Raw genomic sequence first — 12,750 nt, forward strand, 5'->3', positions numbered from 1 at the left:
AATCAGTGGAATCAATTCCTCTTTATCCTGCACATTGTAGCTACCTGAGATTAAGGATTGTTATGGACCAAAACGGACCAATGACCACCAGTAAAAGGTCCAAGGATACATACCAGTACCTAATAGACAGTCTACGATTATCTGAACTGGAGAGGTCTTTCAGGCATATGCCTCCCCAGAACTCAAAGGCAAATGGATTACACTGAATGTAGGCAGTGTTCTTCAAATCCTCAAGCCTCTTTCATGGTATGCTCGAATATGCTTGAGCAGTTGCCAGTTCTGGTGGTTTATGCCGAATGCCAATACAGTGCTACAGTCCTGGGCTGTGAGCAGAGTGCCATCTACAGGTTGTAGAGCCTTTAGGTGACCCGCATGCAGCCTGTTTCTGGCTGCTTGGTCAGAACCTTAATACCAGCGGTCTGCTGCAGCTCATTTAATAGAACTCTGCCAGTGCTCATCCAGTTCCTACTTTGACAAAAGGGCAAAAACTGACCCTGCCTCGGTAGAATGCCACTTTCAACCCACATCTGTTTTTCATTCCCTACCCTATCTTTCGAAAGATTTACACAGTCTCCTAGTTGGCAGTCGTTGTGGGTTATGTCCCAATCCCAGGGGAATCATATAAAACCCAACAGCTTTACAATTTACGATTGCAGGTCAGAAGATTTACAGATCAGGTGGAGAAGGAAGCGGGTATCATCTAGTTAACATGAAGTCTGTTGGGAAATTTGTAGTAGAAATTATGTGACAATGTCGATTTCTTATTGACTTGTAAACACAGATTAAATTGAGCCTTTACGATTGCCGGATCAATTTCCGATTTGCTATGAAGTTGTTCCTCACTTCACAATTTGTGATAAGATAATCAAACAAGATGAAGGCCCTTTTACTTCTCCCTCCTCACTCTTTAACTTCGGCACTCCTAATCTCTCCCACCTTTCCCCCCTCCTCACTCTCCCCCATCAACCCTCTGTTTTATCTTCTCTTTCTATACCCCACTCTCTCTACTCCTAACATCCCCTCCGTTTTACTTTGGCTCTCTTCCTCTTCCTTTCCTCTTTAAACTAAATCCCCTCGTCACTCTCCCGACCCTTTTTCTCTCCGTCCCACTTGCTATTGATCCCTCTCTTTGCCGTTTTACTTCCCTATTCATCTTTCTCTCGCCCTCCCTTTATCACTCTCACTCTGTATCGCCCTCTCTCTATACTTCTTTCCCTCTCTCTAACCCCTCTCTTTCCCCCTCCCTCTAACCTCTCTGTATCTGTCTCTCTCTCTGTCTCTATCCTTCCCCTTTCTCTCTCTCTCCCTCCCTCTCTCTAACTGTCCCTCTATTCCCCTCCCTCTACTGATATCCCTCTTTCTCAAGCTCCCACTTACCCTACCTTTCTCAATTCCTCCGACTCTCTCTCCCTCTTTCTCACTACATTAACCTCTTTCTATTTCTCACTCTCCTTTCCCCAAACTCCTTCTCTCCCTCTGTTCTTCTCTCTTTTCCTCTTCTTATAATAATAATAATGATAATAATAATGACACATTTTATTTCAAAGCTCCTTTCAGGACACCCAAGGTTGCTGTACACGGAATAAAGGATGTCAGTTGTAAAAAAAATAAATCGATAAAAACAAATAAGTAAAATAATAGCCTTTATACCCTCTCTCTCTCTCTCTCTCTCTCTCTCTCTCTCTCTCTCTCTCTCTCTCTCTTCTCTCTCTCTCTCTCTCTCTCTCTCTCTCTCTCTCTCTATCTCTCTTTCTCTATCTGTCCTTATCTAATCCATGCCCCTCAGTCATTCTTCTTTCTCACTCCATCCGCCTCTTTCTCCCACGTCTATCAATTTCTTTACTCCCCATTCTCTGTCACTCTTATTCTCCATCCTTCCTTATCTCTCTCTTTCTGCTTCTACACCCGATCTTTCTTTTTACCACCCGCATCTCTCCCCATCCCTCTATCTCTCTCACTCTCTCTCCATCTTCCCATCTTCCTCTCTCCCTCTATCCTTTTTTATTTATCTCTTTCCCCTCAATGCCATTACTTTCTTTCTACTACCCCTATACCTCTCCATCCCTCTATTTCTTTCGCTCTATACTGTAGCTCTGCTTCCCTACCCGTACCTCACACCATCACTTTCTCACTCTCTCTCCCTCTTCCTATCTTCCTCTCTCCCTCAATCCTTCTTTATTTCTCTATTTTTTCCTCAACACCATCTATTTCTTTCTCCCACCCATAATATCCCCTTATCCCCCTCACCCTCTATATACCCTTGTTCTCTTTCCCCCATACCTCCCTCTCTCTCTTTATCATCCATCTACCTCATTTTCTTGATCCCTCTTTTACTCTCTCACTTTTCCCTCACTCTCTCTCTCTCTCTCTCTCTCTCTCTTCTACACCTTCTCTCTCTCTCCTTTTACACCCTCTCTCTCTCTCCTTCTACACCTTTTCTCTCTCTCTCTTGCTCTCCTTCTACACCTTCTCTCTCTCTCTCTCTCTCTCTCTCTTTCATTCTCAATCTACTCTCTCCTCTCTCTCTCTCCTTCTACACCTTTTCTCTCTCTCTCCTTCTACACCCTCTCTCTCTCTCTCTTTTTCTCTCTCCCTCTCTCTCTCTCGCTCTCCTTCTACACCTTCTCTCTCTCTTTCCTCTCAATCTACTCTCACTCTCTCTCTCTCTCCTTCTACAACTTCTCTCTCTCTCACTCCTTCTACACCTTTTCTCTCTCCCTCTCTCCTTCTACACCTTCTCTAGCTCTTTCTCTCTCCTTCTACTCTCTCTCTCTCTCTCTCTCTCTCCTTCTACACCTTCTCTCTCTCTCTCTCTCTCTCTCTCTCCTTCTACACCCCCTCTCTCAGTCTCTCTCTTTTTGTCTTTTCTCTCTCCTTCTACACCCTCTCTCTCTCTCTCTCTCCTTCTGCACCCTCTCATTCTCTCTCTCTCTCTCCTTCTATACCTTCTCTCACTCTCTCCTTCTACACCTTCTCCCTCTCTCTCTATCTCTCTCTCTCTCTCCTCCCTCAACCCTTTTCCCTCCTCTGTCCTCCTAACTGTATCGCTCCTTCTCTGTCTCCCCCTATAGCCTCTTCTTCCCTCTGTCCTCGCACTTCCTCTTTGTCAATCTCCTTTCTACCTCTCCCTCTTTCACTCTCTTTTCTGTCTCTCTCCCATTCCCTCACTTACGATTGTAGGTCTGTCGATTGTTTCAGATCAATTCTCTATTTGCCGTTTCGTCTTTCCTCACCTCACAATATTGGATAGGCGGATCGAAGAAAGAAAGCTTTTTCACAAACCCGACAGGCGATTTGCAGGAATCGAGACGGTTCTCTCGCATTAATAGCCTCGGCGGAACGCGTAACCGACACCTGCTTCCGAGACCGCCAAACGGCCTGACCCGTAATGAAGTGTAAAACTAACGACATCCGGCAGACGACTCCGTTCGGACACGGAGCCCCGTCAAGCGTGATATTAAAACGTCTGCATTTACATTACCTAGCCAAAAAAATGGCTGACTCGTGCGGACACCCGTGGACTAATGGTTTAAGGCAAGGGTCTCAAACTTGACACCCCATGATTATAGTTTGAGGCCCCTGCTTTGAGGTGGGTGGCGTAGTTTGAAGTCAGTTTTAAATAATAATCTTTTGCCCTGGGTGGAGAGTGATTTCACAGGTGTGCTTGCGGTTTTCTTTCATTTTAGGAGGAAAATGGTGAAAGTAAGAGCGGGACTGTTTCGAATACAGTTCAAATGCTAACCCAAACCGAATAGAAAATGAAAAAAGAATTTATTCGACCGATCTAAGAGAGGCACTTACTTGCAAGCGCAAAACAATCAACTTGACAGAGGGTGCAATTATGATTTCAGCCAGAAGATGGCGACAGCAGGTAGAACATTTCGAAGTTACCGACACCAAATTGAATATGACATTTAAAAATAAGCGCAGCCCATTTTAAACTTCTTTTGTTAACCTTCTTTTATTTACTTTGTACACTGGGGTTGCAAAGAAAATGTTGTTGGAATTCTTATGTTAAAGGTGTTTGGGCCTTAGACAATCAGCGCAACTCTACATGTTCATTTTCTAGGACCAGACCATGTCCCGGGGACGAAGAAAAATACAGCTGGAGAGAAGCAGTTGGTCGAGGACAAAAAGAGGTCAAAAGCTGTGACGGACCGGTGGGAGTCAGGGTCAAAAAAGGCTTGCCTAGTGTTAACTGAGGTTCGCAGACGGACTGACAAAAGGGGATAGATCGGAGTGGGTTTAAATAGGGACAGGGAGCCAATCAGAGTCCGACGTAGTTAGCACATCAGTAATCATGACACACACAGTGAAATAAAATGCGCTAAATAATTAGCTAATGGCAGTTTTGTTGACTTTTTTCTTAAAATATATGGTGCGCCTCACTCGAAAATAAAAAATAATAGATATATAGATATAGATATTTTTGCTTTTATGGCTCTTTGGGTCAAAAAGGTTCCCGACCCCTGCTCTATTGGGTTTGGGTCAGGTGAACATAGGGGGTAGTCAATGGTATCAATTCGCCCTGATGAAGTAGAGTTTCATGGGATTATTTAAGGGGCACAGCCCCATCCTCCAAAACCCCTGCACCACCTATCGGCTAGCATCCTTCTTCCTCTCCGGAGATAATGGTTTCCTCAGGTCATTAGCGCATTCGGGGCCCCATCGTTCATCCAGCGCCAGCCGCGTTTCCCTCGTATTCGGTGGGTAAAAATAGATACATAAAATAATACCCCCGCCCCCACCCCACAAACAATTAGCTCGGGCCTCCTGCATCTGTCAATCCAAAAAACAGAGCCTCGCTCGCTAATTGCGTTATGATGCGGAATGATAATCGCCCCTGTGTGTGGCGCTAGCTGCGCTAGCGGCGTTTGTTTTGCTTCGCTAGCCGTGCGTTGATTGGACAAAAAAGGACACTAGAGAGAGAGTGATTATAGAGAGATTTAATTGGAACGTTACCTTGCAATGAACTGACAATGAGCAGCGAGATTGGATCTGAGAAGAGTTTTTTTTAAGGCATCAATAACAGAGTTCAGAGCAGACATGTTCGGGATGTGGGCTGAGAATATGAAACGCATTCTTTTTTTTGACGTTCCGGAACAACTGACAATAAGCAGCAGGATCGGTTCTAAGAACCAGCACAGGAGTTTTTTTCAAGGCATCAATAACAGAGTTCAGAACAGACATTTTCGTGATCTGGGTTGAGAAGATGAGATCGTATTCTGTTCTGTTTTCTGGAATGAACTGACGATGAGCAGCGAGATTGGATCCGAGAAGTTGCAAAGGAGTGTTTAAGGCATCAATAACAGAGTTCCGAGCAGACATGTTCGGGATCCGGGTTGAGAAGACGAGATGGTATACTCTTTTGTTTTCTGGTACGAACTGACAATAAGCAGCAAGGTTGGATTTGAGAAGTCGCAAAGGAGTGTTTAAGGCATCAATAACAGAGTTCCAAGCAGACATTTTTGTGAACTGGGTTGAGAATAAGAAATCGTATACATTTTTGTTGTTCTGGATCAACTGACAATGAGCAGGAGATCAAATCTGAGACGTAGCAAATGAGTTTTTTCAAGGCATTCATAACAGAGTTCAGAGCAAACATTTTTGTGATCTAGGTTTAGATGATGATATTGTATTCTGCTTTGTTTTCTGGAATGTAGCTACAATGAGCAGCGAGATTGGATCTGAGAACCAGCATATGAGTTTTTAAAGGCATTAATGACAGAGTTCAGAGCAGACATTTTTGTGATCTGGGTTGAGAAGACGAGATTATTTACTTTTTGTTTTTGGTGTGGAATGAACTGTCATTGAGCAGCAGGAGAACTGGCAAAGGTTTTTTATTCAAGGCATCACTAACAGAGTTCCGAGCGGACGTTTTCGTGACCTGGGTCTAGAAGAGATTTTTTGCTGTGGTGTGAAATGAACTGACAATAAGCATCATGTAACAATATCAATCAGGACCACAACATTGGATTCGATGAGACTGTCAGCTTAATTCCAATTGAAACAGCAAAGAGAAAAAAAATGTGTTTACTATGGTAGAATAATGAAGCCAACGTAGTCCATTAACTGAAGGCGCCGAGCGCTAACGCGTATCGAAAAGGAGCCGATGTCGGCACTATTGTCTCCGCCTCCATGCCGATAAAATGCCCGTTATCTTAATGGAACGCTCCACATTGCCTGAATCTACACATCTTAGTGCAGGGGTATCAAACATCAGACCCGCGGGGCAGATCAGGCCCACCAAGGGTTTGAAACTGTCCCGCGAGACAACGCCAAAAAAAGCACAAGGGGAAAAAATGAGCTGCAGATGGAAATATGTCCAGTTGATGTCGCCAAAGCCAGGCGACACTCTTACAAAGCAACTTGAGCATTATTTATTTCTCTCTTTCTCACTCTCTCTTTTTCTTTTTCTCTCTCTCTTTCTTTTTATCTCTCTTTTTCCTTATCTTTTTCTTTCTCTTTCTCTCTATATTTGCATATTACCCTTTCTCTCTTGTTCTTTTTTTCTCTCTCTTGTTCTCTCTTTCTCATTCACCCTTTCCTTTCTTGCTCTCTCCCTTTTATTCTCTTTTTTCATTCTCCTTTTCCTTCTCTCGATCTCCCTTGTTCTCTCTTTTTTATCCTTCTTTTCCGTCTCGCTTGCTTTTGTTCTCTCTTTTTTATTCTCCCTTTCCTTTTTTTGCTCTCCTTTGATCTCTCTTTTACATACTCCCTTTCCTTCTCTCTCTTGTTCTCCCTTTTTCATTGTCCCTTTCTCTTCTCTCTTTTTTATTCTCTCTTTCCTTCTCTCTCTCTCTCTCTTGTTATCTCTCATAATATCATCTATCCTTCTCCACCTCTTTTCACTTTTATTTTCTCTGTCGACACCTCTTTCTCTGTCTTTAAATTTCTTTCTCCAAATCTCTTTTTCCAACTCTCCCTCTTTCGGTCTCTTTCGGCCTCTCTACTGCTCTCTCTCATTATCTCTCACTCTTTCCCTCTACCTCTTTCTCCCTTTCCTCATCTTTCTCTCTTCACCTCTAGTTCCTCTGCTGCTACCTCTTTCTCTTATTTTCTCCCCATTGCTCAATATCCAATTTCCTTTTTCTCCCTCTCTTTTGACCCTCTCATTCTCTTATAATCTTTCCCTCCACCTCTTTCTCCTTTCACCTTTATTCTGTCGCAACATCTATTCTAATTTTCTGCACATCAGTCTATCCAACTCTCTCTCGCTCGCTCTTGTTCTCCATCTGTATCTCTTGTTCTTTCTCTTTATCGCTCTCTCTCTTTTCCTTTATTCTTTCTCTTTCTCCCTTTATTCCTCTCGATCTCATTTTTTTCTCTCTTCCTTTTGTCGCTAAGCGGATCGGAAAGCAGGAAGAAGAAACTCATTTGCGTAGACATCCTCACACTTTAATTGAGAAAGAAAAGTTCTCCAAAACACAAACGGATCAGACCAAAAAACAAAACGGATCAAACACAGGCAAAACTACAAACTAGGCATTTCCAGAATTAATCAGAACTTGCAAGAATCTCTCAGAATGTTACACCGAAGTGCAACAAAGTCCAATAAGCACAACAAGTATAGACAGGTATCTACAAGTATGAACAAGTTTTCAACAACAATCTGGCAAAGCGCAGTTCAAAAGACCACGTTTAAGTACCCACAGGAGTAATCAGAAAATGCGAGTCAGTCAAGGGGCGGTGCCAGCTGGGCGCCATGGCAACCATCCAGAACCTGACAGAACCACCCCTTCAAGGGACAGCCCCTGATGTCCCAAAAAAGGCCAAATACCTCGCCCCCCAGAATGGGTCGACGTTCCCGAAGAGGGCAACCCCACTCCCTCCCCCCAAAACCCATGAACGGGGAGAGGCAGGGGCAGCAGGCGGACGAATAAGAGCAGCAAGCAGACGGGTCAGACTGGTGGGTAGAAGAATCAGACAGGCGGACGGGTGAATCAGGCAAGCAGGTGGGAACCTCAGAGTCGAACGGGCGAGTCGAAGAGTCGGAATGGCAGGCAGACGAATCCGAGTGGCGAGCAGACGAATCAGACGTGTGGACGGGTGAATCAGGCAGGCAGACAGGTCGACAAACAGGCATGGCAGGCGGACATCGAGACAGGCGGACGGGCGGACGGGCGGACGGGCGGACGTCGAGACAGGCGGAAGGACGAACCTCAAGACCAGTGGGAAGGCAGGCGGACGTCGGGACGGGCGGATTTCGAGACTGGTGGGAAGGCAGGCGAACGGGCGGACGTCGAGACGGGCGGAAGGACGGATCTCGAGACTGGTGGGAAGGCAGGCGGACGGGCGGACGGCGAGACAGGCGAATGGGCAGATCTCGTGTCTGGTGGGAAGGCAGGCGGACGGACGGACGTCGAGACAGGCTGGCGTTGAGGTCGACGAGGACCTCAGACAGCTCGGCGCCAAGTCTTTCCGGAAACCCCATTCGAGGCACAGCAATTGCCACGACGGGCGGGGGCGTGGTTCGAGTGGGCAGGAAACGTGACGACGCGGCCGTAGAAGGAGCCCCGGGAGGCGGGGCCGTTGCCGATAGAAGCTCATTCAGCCGACGCGACATGAACTCAGTCCGCTGAGCTAATTGCTCCATCTGCCGTTGTATGCTCTGTTGGGATCGTTCGCTGAGTTCTCATCGTTTGGCCAGATCGTTCTGACACAAAACGGATCGGGAAGCAGGAAGAAGGAACTCATTTGCGTAGACGTCCTCACACTTTAAATGAGAAAGAAAAGTTGTCCAAAACACAAACGGACCAGACCAAAAAACAAAACGGATCAAACACAGGCAAAACTACAAACTAGGCATTTCCAGAATTAATCAGAACCACACCGAAGTGCAACAAAGTCCAATAAACACAACAAGTATAAACAGGTATCAACAAGTATGAACAAGTTTTCAACAACGATCTGGCAAAGCGCAGTTCAAAAGAGCACGTATAAGTACTCACAGGAGTAATCAGAAAATGCGAGTCAGCCGGTGTCAAGGGGCGGTGCCAGCTGGGCGCCATGGCAACCGTCCAGAACCTGACACCTTTCTTTCTTTCTTACTCTTTAGTTCTCTCTCGTTCTTTGTCTCATTTTCTGATTTACTTTCTTTCTAATTATCTTTCTTTCACTCTCTTCTGCTCTGACTTTTTCTCACTTCTCTCTCTCCCATGTTGTCTTTCTCTTTGTCCCTCCCTCCCTACCTCCCTTCTTTCTTTTTTATTTTTCTAACTTTCTTCCCTCCTTTCTTTTCTATCTACTTGTCTGCCCCTCCTCCTATACAAACGAAGACGTCATCCGCCTGACCTCCGCTAGCCGGAATTAGTCGCAGCCTGTAAACCCGTAATTTCCGATAAAAGGAACATCACAATATCTCCCTGCTGACGACAGACTTCACACGATTCCTATTTATTCCTCTCCCGCTTCAAATGGGAGAGGAATAACTTCACTTTTTTCATCTATGAGGTCGCCACGGATATTTAGGGATCATCAAAAAATAGCATGAAACGCCAGCAACAAAGTTTGGATTATTTGAAGGTGCTTTTCTGACATTTTGCTGGATTTAATTGCGGGTTACTATGATATTTTTTAGGATGCCGAATTATACTCATTATTACAAGAGAGTCAAAAAAGTGGAAATATATTTAGAAATATCAAATAAATACACTCCAAGGTCTCCGCTGCTCTTTTGGGACCATCGAAAAATAGCGTTATAAGTGCTGGCCAAAATAATGTGGATTATTTCAAGGTGTTTTGTTTATATTCACTGCTGTTCTTTGTATTCAATTCGGATGGCGTAGCTATGAAATTTTCAATCTTAGAGGAGGCGTATCCTCTTCAAGATGCCAAATTATACTTATTATTACAAGAAAGTAAAAAAACAAAGTGCAAATATACATAGATACCAGCACAGTAAAAAAAAGATAAATGGACAAGGTCAAAATCAGGCCTGAAAGATCAAGTGGTAGCCCATGGACCATTCCTCAAAAGAGTACAGCACTGAATTATTTTTCTAGTAAAAATGTGTTGTTTCATTCTTTATACTTTTATTTTTTTAAGCTTCAAGGTCAACATCACTATTAAGGGATCGCCAAAAAATGTCATGAAACGCTAGCCAGAAAAATTTGGACTATTTAAAACTGTTTTGCTTTTGTTCGCTGACATTTTTCGAATTTGATTTAGACATTGTTAAAATATTTTTTTTACCCTTGGAGGGGGGGCGGGGGGGAGCGCGTATGGTCTTCAAGCAGCCAAACTATATTTATTATTATAGGAGGGTTTAAAAAAGATTTATACACATTTTCAGCTCAATAGATAAGAATAGTGAGGGTTGGAATCAGGCTCAAAAGACCAAGTGGAGGCTCAAGGACCAGTCCCAAGAATACTTCGCTATTGATCAATTTTTCTAGTAAAAATGGGATTTTTTTCTTTATGATTTGACATTTTACCCCTAGTCTCACCGATCCCAACTAATTCAAAGAGTTCCTATTTCCATATTGAATCATATTCGAATCACTTCGTATGGAAAACTTTATTGGACTACTTATCATGGAGTTTTATCCCCCTTTCAATGATGAAAGAGGATTTTTTTTCAGAAGATGTGTTGCAAACTGAGTCCTTCCACAACAAATCAAATCGTAATAACAAATAGTTGAACTCAGTCCAATCGTTCCTCTTTATGAGCAAATAATCTTTGAAATATTTGCATCTAAAAAGTTCATCGTCCGCCTTTTGTGGATATTTACGCCCATGGTGAATACATTTTAATAAGAGAATACATTTTGTTAAGATACGTGAAAAGAGTCATGTCTACAAAAGACATGAGTCATGTCACAACAATTTGAATCATAATCCCACTGATTCAGACTGAATCGAATCATTCTAGAATCGTTTAGTATAGAAAATTGTATAGGAGAATTTTTGTGGTGTTTTACACGCATGTTGAATATATTTAAATGAATAGATAAATTGTATTCCGAACATGTATTTTGGAGACGTACCACTACAAATTGAATCGTAATCCCAGTGATTCAGACTGAATCGAATCGTTACTCTTTCCATTTGAATCGTCTTCAAATTGTTTTTAAAACTTGGACCACCCTTTGTGGATTTGTAGATCCATCAAATAACTGTTGCACCGCAACTGTTCGCATTTAATCAGATCACTCCTTTTCCCAAATTGAATCATTCTTGAAAATGTTGTATTCAAAACTGTATTAAACCACCTTGTGTAAAGTTTTACACTAATTTCAATTATTTAATGAATGAGTTTAGATCTGGACAAGTACGGCTGTCACGGTTACCATGGCGCCCAATCGGCCCGGCCTTGGGCACCAGTGAGAAATGTTACGCGAGCGGGTCCTGTCTCCGTTCTGGTCCTGACAATCGCAGAGTCCTACCCCACAAATCAAATCATAATCCCAATGAAACACACTGAATGAAATCGTTTTTGATCAAATTGTCCGTGTCTGTTTTTAGCCAAAACGGCATCTGACCACATGTTTCTGGAGTTTTACAGCATTTCTATGAATGAATGAATTCATTTTGCTCCGAACACAATCTGCGATCGGAATCGTACCGCAAAAATTCGAACAGCATTGAATCGCTTCTCTTTCCAAAGTGAATCATCCTCAAACCGTTATCAAGCCGTGTATCAAAACTGTATTAATGTTTTACACAATTTCATATGAATGAATGAATTTTTGTCCTGACCAAATATTACGAAAAGAGTTCAACTGCCCCCGCGACCCTACTGAGGATAAGCGGTGCAGCTAATGAGATGAGATGAGTTCAACTGCCACATATCGAATCATAATTCCAATGAATCACACAGTGTCAGATCGAATTGTTGTTGAATCGTTTTTGCATTAGACAACCTTATTCTGGAGTTTTACACCCATCTCAATGAACGATTGAATTCATTTTGTCCTGAACATGTATTGCAAATGGAGTCCTACCGCAAAGGATCAAATTGAATCCAATCACTCTTCTTTCGAAATAGAATCATCCTTGAATCGTTTAGTATCGAAAGCTGTATCAGATCGCCTTTTGTGGAGTTTTTCACCTCTTTTGATGAATGGATGAATAATTGAATTTTGTTCCGAACACATATCGCAAACAAAGTATTACTACATTAATTAAATCATAATTCCAATTAATCAAACTCAATCACTCGGCTTTCCAAATCGAATCATCCATGAATCATTCAGTATCGAAAGCTGTATCGGATCGCCTTTTGTGGAAATTGACACCTATTTCGAAGAATGAATGAATGAATAATTTTTGTACCGAACACGTACTGCTAACAGAATACTACTGCCACAATAAATCCAATCATAATTCAGAAGAAACAATCTACATCCAATTACTGCTCTTTCCAAATCGAATCATCCTTGAATCACTTGTATCGAAATCTGTATCGGACCACCTTTTGTGGAGATTTACACTCATTTCGATAAACGAATGAATGAATGAATGAATGAATGAATTTTGTTCCAAACAAGTACTGCTAACAGAGTACTACCACAATAAATCCAATCATAATTAAGAAGAATCAACCTACATTCAATCACTCCACTTTCCAAATCGAATCATCTTTGAATCACTTGTATCGACAGATGTATCGGACCGCCTTTTGTGGAGATTTACACCCATTTCGACGAATGAATGAATGAATTGTGTTCCGAACACATATTTCATACAGTGTCCCACCACATTAATCAAATCATAATTCCAACAAATCAGACTAAATCCAATCACTCC

The 12,750-nt window shown here is 42.8% G+C and overlaps 1 protein-coding gene across 2 annotated transcripts in view; it reads left to right on the top strand.

The window, feature by feature from the left end:
- Positions 1-12,750, top strand: part of kcnd2 (potassium voltage-gated channel, Shal-related subfamily, member 2) — a 90,960-nt gene that overhangs the window by 61,485 nt on the left and 16,725 nt on the right. The window lies entirely within an intron of this gene.

This window comes from Urocampus carinirostris, chromosome 7 (assembly GCF_059441175.1).
Source record: "Urocampus carinirostris isolate Australia breed hairy pipefish chromosome 7, RoL_Ucar_1.0, whole genome shotgun sequence".
Classification (NCBI taxonomy): domain Eukaryota; kingdom Metazoa; phylum Chordata; class Actinopteri; order Syngnathiformes; family Syngnathidae; genus Urocampus; species Urocampus carinirostris.